Source organism: Peromyscus eremicus, chromosome 8b (genome assembly GCF_949786415.1).
Source record: "Peromyscus eremicus chromosome 8b, PerEre_H2_v1, whole genome shotgun sequence".
Taxonomy (NCBI): Eukaryota; Metazoa; Chordata; class Mammalia; order Rodentia; family Cricetidae; genus Peromyscus; species Peromyscus eremicus.
The window spans coordinates 60,941,029-60,949,704 of NC_081424.1; positions in this window are offsets into that span (position 1 = coordinate 60,941,029).

Genomic DNA, 8,676 nt, shown 5'->3' on the forward strand with positions numbered 1-8,676 from the left:
CCTACCCCTCTTTCTGGAGGTCATTGTTCCCCTGCACCTAACGCAGTCTCTGACGGGTACTGGAAATTGCTTTAATGACAAGGCTCTTTCAAGCACCTCTGTTGTGTTGGCGATGTGAGGGTCCTGCTCCTTTGGATGAAAGTGGTAGAAAGACAACTTGGAAATCAGAATCTGCTCATAGCATTGAAGTTCACGTTGGCCGAGAGCACTTAGCTAAAACCTAGGATGCCAGCCTGAATTCAGGACTTGTTCTGTGCAGACCAGGACAGAGAACTAAGTCCGAGCTGTCTCCCAGTGTACTACAATCTGCACCAAGAGAACAGGGTAAATGAGCTGGGCTCTGTGTGCTGCATCCAGGCCCCAGCTCTAAACTGAGTTGCTGCAGAGGGACTTAAGTGGGGAACGCCTCTTTCATTTTCTGACTCATATTGTGGTAGCCCTGATAGGAATGAAGATATTCTAAAGAAACACTTGTGCCCCTCCCTATGGCTATCAGATTATTGATATAATAGACCCAAGAAATTACACTTTCCTCAAGAATCTCTGACTGGCAGAAGGGAAGTCTGAGAGGCCTAGTGTCAGCCACAGACAGAGCTTTTCTCCCAGGAAAGATTTCACACTGTTCCAACAACTTATTAGTCTATCCTGCAAGACAGGTAAACCATGATGATAGGTGGGACCACACCTTCAGGACTGTTTATCTGTGCAGGGCTCTTCTGTTTAAACCCGGACCCTCCGAATCTTCCAGGTAGGACCTTGTAGTTCTACATTATAGTGTGCATCTTCACGTCAGATAAATCCCCTGTGTTCCACGATTACTTCTTTAGTTGTCCTATGGGGGGGGGGGGGGCTGGTATATAAGACTGGCTTGTCTACACCCAGGATCTGACTCCAACATTTTTTCTATTTGTTTGTTTTGCTTCCTCTAGAGGAAGCAGTTAAGGGCCAAGGTGGGGAATCCAGATGATAAAGAGAGGCCTGTCCCAGGTTCCTTCTTTCAGAGAACAGCCCTGTCCTGATCCTGAGGTCGGTCTAGGGGTTCACCTGCTCACATCGGTGACCCACTAAGTGACATGCGCACACCTCAGTTCCTCCCTCATTCTACAGCTCCTAGGGTCACTTCCACACCCAACAGGGTGGCCTATGTCCACATCAGTGCTCTGCTCCAAGCTAAAGCCAGGCCCAGTCACAAAGCTGCCTTAGATAATGGAGAATTGCACAAGGGATGTGGTTTACTGTTACAATAGCTCTAGTCATGGATATGGGACAAACATGAGGTCATGCTTGTCCAGTCAGCAGAGTGTGACCCTGTTGGGGCATTCTCAGCTCCATGGTGACTCTGACGACTCTGGCTCCCTCCCAGTTCTGCTGCAGCCCTCAGCTCCAGGCTCAGTATCCATTCCCCATCAGCACAGTTATTTTCTAAAGTACATTAACTCACAGGAGAACTCATTGGAACTCATAAAATCAAATTCCTCTGGAAATGCACACCCGAGATGATTTGATAAGGATTTGGGTGTTCATGAACCTCTTTAGCATCCGATGCAGAAGCTTTCATGGGGAGTTTTCCCTGTGCAGTGACCTCACTGCCCATGTTCTGTGGCTCATGAGTACCTCATATTTCATGGTCCCCCAGATGCTTCTACACAGATGCTTCTCATAGCTATGGGTGATTCTTTCACCACTGTAGCTGGAGTTTTCTCCAGTCCCGCCCGAGCTGCAGCTGCTCAGACCCAAATAAACACACAAAGGCTTATATTAATTAAAACTACATGGTCTAATGGCTCAGGCTTCTTGCTATCTAGATCTTACATCTTAAATTAACACATTTCTATAAATCTATACCTTGCCATATGTCTCGTGGCTTACCGGTATCTTTACATCTTGCTTCTCATGGCAATGGCTGGCAGTGTCTCTTGACTCAGCCTTCCTGTTCCCAGAATTTTCCTCTCTGCTTGTCCCGCCTGTACTATACTTCCTGCCTGGCTACTGGCCAATCAGCGTTTTATTTATCAACCAACCAGAGCAACACATTCACAGCATACAGAGCAATATCCACAGCACACCACCTCAAGGTGACGCACTGTGTGCCTTGTCCCAGGTCTGCTATGTTCATTCTCTCTTCTTTCACACCATCATTTCATTTTCACTTCTCTGCTTCAAAACATCTAAATGAAGAGTTATTTATCTTATTAATATTGATTTCAGTCAATTCTCACAGTATCCACTGTCCTAATTGGGTTTCTATTGTGATGAGACACCATGGCCAAAAAGTGAGTTTGGGAGGAAAGGATTTGTTTAGCTAACACTTCCACAATGTAGTCCATCATCAAAGGAAGTCAGGACAGGAACTCAAACAGGGCAGGAACCCGGAGGCAGCAGCTGACGCAGAGGCCATTGAGGGGCCCTGCTTACTGGCTTGCTCCCCATGGCTTGCCCAGCCTGCTTTCTTATACAACCCAAGGTCACTAGCCCAAGGATGACACCACCCACAATGGGCTAGGCCCTCCCCCACCAGTCACTAATAAATAACATGCCCTACAGACTTCCCACACCCCCGTTTTATGGAGGTGTTTTCTCAATTGATGTTCTCTCCACTCAATGACTCTTGCTTATATCAAGTTAACATAAAACTAGCCAGTGCACCCCCACTAAGCAAAAGGTCATTCCTGCTCTGTAATAGATAAGGATATAACACTCAGAATATGTAAGTAGCTTGACCAGGGATACATAGCCAGACTTGGCCAAGCCAGTCTGTGAAGGAGGGCATAACGCCTGTGCAGTTTCCCTGATCAAGACATTTCTAGTTTCCTCAAGGTAAGCTCAGTAGCACACTTCCATGAAAGGGACAATGTAGCATGAATCTTAACAACAGGTCTTATTAATAAAGTCAAACCTGGAGTCAGGTATTGGGGTGAATGCTGGAAGATCAGAGAAGCAGAACAAGCCACAGCTACCTCACCTCGCCAGTTCCTCAGCTGATCCTGTTTCCTCAGACTGGAAGCCTCTGAGTCCTCATCCAGGATGAAGCTCAGCTGAACTGTGCTGCTCAAAAGCCTAAAAGCTTAACCAGCCAAAAACTTCTAGTTCCTGGTCTTCACGCCTTAAATACCTTTCTGCTTTCTGCCATCACTCCCTGGGATTAAAGGCGTGAGTCACCATGCCTGGCTGTTTCCAATGTGGCCTTGAACTCACAGAGATGCAGGCAGATCTCTGCCTCTGGAATGCTAGGATTAAAGGCATGTGTGCCACCATTTTCTGGCCTCTATATCTAGTGGCTGTTCTGTTCTCTCACTCCAGATAAGTTTATTAGGGTGCACAATATTTTGAGGAACACAATATCACCACACATAGTGTCCCACTCACTGCACTGCACTGCATACCCTATAGTCCAACACACTGCAGTCTACTGCATACCCGACACACCCACTCACTACACTGCACTGCATATCCTACAGTCCAACACACTGCAGTCTACTGCATACCCTACAGACCCACTCACTGCACTGCACTGCATACCCTACAATCTGACACACTGCAGTCTACTGCATACCCTACAGACCACTCACTACACTGCACTGTATACCCTACAATCTGACACACTGAAGTCTACTGCATACCCTACAGACCCACTCACTACACTGCACTGCATATCCTACAGTCCAACACACTGCAGTCTACTGCATACCCTACAGACCCACTCACTGCACTGCACTGCATACCCTACAATCTGACACACTGCAGTCTACTGCATACCCTACAGACCACTCACTACACTGCACTGTATACCCTACAATCTGACACACTGAAGTCTACTGCATACCCTACAGACCCACTCACTACACTGCACTGCATATCCTACAGTCCAACACACTGCAGTCTACTGCATACCCGACAGACCCACAGGCTGCACTGATGCCTGGCTAACGCTGGCCCATTCCTACTCCAGTTCATTTGTGTGTACACTGAGAACAAATAGAACCCAGAGAAATGACTTGAAAGTGTGTGTGTGTGTGTGTGTGTGTGTGTGTGTGTGTGTGTGTGTGTGTACAGCATTAATCCCAAAGGTGAGCACAGGCTGACTCATTAAATACACATCTATACACTTGTTCCACACAAGCACGCACAGACATGCACTTTCCTGTGGTTTCTTAGGAGACTCTGCGGCAGAACCATAGTCTTTTACATTGTAAGTGCTGCCTCAAGCTCTATCTCCACAATTGCTACCTGACTCTGTCCACAGATAAACATCTAAAACCTGTCCACAGAGCCTTGAGTTCAAATCTGATCCTCTGGCTTTCTTTCATGAGGAAAGAGTCTTTGTGGGAAGCCTAATGCTAAACTATCACTTCTCATAACACGCAATGCGCTTGGAGTGAAAAGGCCATCGTATGATCCAAAGGACATCTAAACATGAAACCCTGAGTCCAGCCTGTAAGTGGTGGGGTCCTGCCACGCTACCAGCAACACACAGTGCTGCTGAGGAGGCGAGGTGGGGATGGCTTCCTAGTTTCGGTGTTCCAAGGCCTCTCAGAACCTCACCTGGAATGAGAAGAGTCAGAGGTGAGCCTCTCTACTCCTGTGTTGTACAGATGCAACAGAAGGTAAGAGGTGCCTGGGTCAGACAGCTGGTGGCTGGCAGCACAGGCTTCTTGGCAAAAACACCTAAGAGGGTTCCCAGGCTACTGTTCTGACTACCCTGGCAGTGAGTTCTCTCATCAGAACACTATGCTCTGCCAAGCATATTCCCTGAGAACAGAGCAGCACCCATCCCTGGGAAGGCAGCTGTCCTGGCCAACAATGGCCTCGGTTCTCTCAGCGTCCTCCCCAGCACTGGGGTGTTAGCTCTGGGAAACTATGGGTGAGGAGGAGAAGGTCACATAAATGTCTCATGTGTGCTTTCATTTCTCAGCAGAAGCCCGGATGTCTGCGTCAGCTGTTCCATTTCACTGCTCCTCACGGAGCTCTGGCCCGAGAACTAGCAAAGTAATCCTGACTCTCCTAAACTGCTCCTTGGAAACCTGGTGGCCATTCTACCCATGTGGCTGGAAAGACTACTCTAGAACCCTGGAGCAAACAAGAAAAGGCAGCCTGATTTTCCAACACTTCCCAAAGCCACGGAAGGTTCCAAAACCATCCATGTGCACAGAACATTTCGGCCTAGCACTGGGAGAAGCACACAGCCAAGACTGATATCATGGTTATCAATCTTCTGCCCCAGAATTTATCCATTTCTGATCATCACATACTTGGGGAACAAGATGTCTGTTATAACATGGACTTTTCATTGCACCCAGAGTTCATACCGTGGGGTCCTGCGACCACTACAGGAAGTCGTCACGAGGACATAATGGAGGTGATGCTAACCAAATACTCAGCACTGTTCTTGGTGATAATGATGCTTACACTAACCCACTTCTTCTGTATACAGCAGACAGTCTCAGATCCTACAGAATGTGTGAGAAGCAGAAGAGAGGAGATAGGTGGGGCCATTCTTTCATATAAGCCACCTGATTCCATGGACCCTCCTCACTCCTGGTCATGTCATAGACACACAAGCTTCAGTCCTAAGGAGAGTTACTCTGATGTGCCCAGGACCCTGGGGTTGGGGGGGAATGTGGTCAGAAAACCTATGTTTGTCCATAGGAGATCACATAGAAAAACAAAATGCATAAATGAACAACTGGGCAGTGCTCTACACCAGGGCTGGCTTTTCATCTCTGCCTAATCCTTTTCTATTTCTTGAACTAAACATGTATTAGGTGTCCTTCCATGCTACACTGTCATGGAATATTTTTTTTTGTACACTGTGAAGAAATGTCACTCTGATTGGTTTAATAAAAAGCTGAATGGCCAATAGCAAGGCAGGATTTTCTGGGCAGAGAGGACACTGGGAAGAAGAAGACAGAAATGCCAGGAGATACAGAGCAAGCAGAATGGGCAGTATGGAGAAGAGGTAATAAAGCCGTGAGGCAGAAAGTAAATGAATAGAAGTGGGTTAATTTAAGTTATAAGAGCTAGTTAGAAACAAGCCTAAGATAAGACCAAGCTTTCCTAATTAATAATGTCTCTGTGTCATTATTGGGGAGTTGACGGTCCCTTGAAAAATCTGCCTACACTCCACCATTGACCAGCCAAGGTCTTGTCCCACTCCTTACCACTGTGGTTCTAAGCTTTTCAAAGTCTTGTTCACCAATGTATTCATTCATGCCTAACCTTTTCCTCTATAACTACAAGTGCAAGTCCACCAGCTCACCTTGACCAGTCCAGGGGCTTTACTCTCCATCCTGTCACCACGGGGAGTGTGGTCCCTGTAGCTCATCACCTCATTACTCACTGTCAGATGCACTACTACAGCCAAAGACACCCACTCTGTCTCCCTTTCTGACGCCCACCAGTTTGTCTTCTACCTTTGTGTTGCTCTCTCCTGTCTCCATTTGCTTAACTCACCATCACATCCATAAACCTTCCCGTCAGCTGGATACTGAAGGAATTTTCCAGGCCCCAGTGCTGTGGTCAACCCTGGTACCGGACCAGGACTTGCTTTGCTGTGTGCTGTCTGATCCTTGCTCCTTCGTCTGCTTGGGATCAGTAGGGGAAGGAGAGCCCTACTGTGTCCATGAGCAGTCCCTTGTGTCTCAGCCTTTTCTGAATCCTTTCATGGTTCTTATCAAAGGAGCCCTACTGTGTCCATGGGCAGTCCATGGTGTCTCAGCCTTTTCTGAATCCTTTCGTGGTTCTGATCAGAGTTACAGAAAGCTTCTGCTCCTGTCTGACAAGAAGAACCAGCAACTGGGGTCATGTGCACACTAGGGCCTTCAATGGAAGCAGGACCTGTGTCAAAGACAACTGCTTTGAACCTTGAACCTGCACACACACTAGGAAAGCCGGCAGCCAAGGGACACCACTTCTTTCAGTTTCAAGAAACGAAATGTCAGTTCTCCCTAGGTGAAATGCCCAATCCCTTTCCAGAGGCATCCCACTCTTTTTTAAAAAGGGAAAGAGATTCACTTATAGAAAACTTTTTTTTTTATAATTTATTTGCTGTTGTTAACCTTCAGTATAAAAATGGAGCTCTAGCTGAACATAGGGTTTCAGTGGTGAAAAATTGACCCAATGAACAAATAAATAAATATTTACAATCTTTGGCAAAAACAATGTTTCATTAACGTAGATGAGAAGCTTTTGTTCTTTAAAACTACATAAATAATTTACAAAAATAATATGGTACATTGAATGTATTCACATCGTCCCCACCACCTTGTACCATTCAACCAAATGCCCCAAGTAAAAGCCTAAATGTTCTTCACATCCTCACAGTCAGAAGCCTCATGCTGGCCTTGGGAACACAGTTCCACAGAAAGTAAAAAGTGCAGGATAACAAAACCCAGGGATATGCGCCCTCAAAGACACTCACACAAATAACTGTGTCCAGACGAAGTGTGAAAACCCAGATCAAAGGCATGGATTCTTTCTATCTGACTTAGAAATGCAATTGCCATTACCAGAAAAGGGATCGTTCTCCACCCCGACCAGAGGGACAAGATATACTTCCACTGAACTCATGTGGAGCGAGAGACAGTACTTCCAGCTGGGAAGTCATGCAGCTTAAAGCAATAAAATAAAATAAACCAAGCGTATGTCTGTTATGGTGTGACTGATTGATGGGTGTGTCTGGGGGAAAATGATGTTTTCTTCAGCCTTAAAATAAAAAGAACCTATATACAGCAAATAGATAACAGTAAAAGGAACTGAATTAAAATCATTGGTAACTGTGCATATTAAGGTTCCATTTTATCATGACAGAGAGCCTTGTATTTCAACCAGCAGATATTTTAGTAAGTGTATCTTTATATCATTATATCCTTGTCATACGCTTATTTCTAGAAATTATACTACAAATTTGTTACTTTGCGTGTTTAAAATAAGTTATTAGTGAGTGGAGCTACATTTCAAATTCATTTAATAAATATTAACAAAACAGTTGTACCTGTAACCTTAATGAAATTTGTTACCCAATTAGGCAAAAGCAACTTTTGCATCATTCCAAAGCCTAGACTAGGAGTAGGGTACCAAAGTGCATTTGCCAACTTATCTGCCAGCCTGTTTCATAGTAGCAGGGACAGGGAAGGATGCCCAGATGGAGATCCCAGCAGCCAGTGTGCAGAGCCCAATGACTTCCAGTCAGGTAGGCTCTCCATGAGGCCCAACCCAGGCAGCCAGCTTACCAGGAGGTGCTTGCCTCTGCTGAGCTTTTGTTTTGAAAGCTCTGAGAAGCCTGCAGCTGGAGCCCTGAAAGATTCCCTTTTGCAAGGACACACCTTCTTTATCTTTGTCAAGTCAGCTGTAACTGTGGGCCAAGAGGGGTAAGAAGTGGTTTCCATATAATTTTGCAATCATTTTCTATGCCCCATTAGTCAATGTTTAATATCACTGGACAAGGGGCCACAGCCGTGTGACTACCTTCTGGCCTCTTCCTTCCTGCAGCCAAGTTCACCTGATCTTTCTTTATAATTGGCCTTGCAGGATTTGTGTGTCATTGTAGAACAGCACGAATCCAAGAACAGTGACAACATTAAGCACTGAAAGTAGGTGAGCAATATTTTTCATGCTTAATTTATGAGAATGACTTATACACAATATTCCCTTCAACTCCATATACACATAAATACTGCA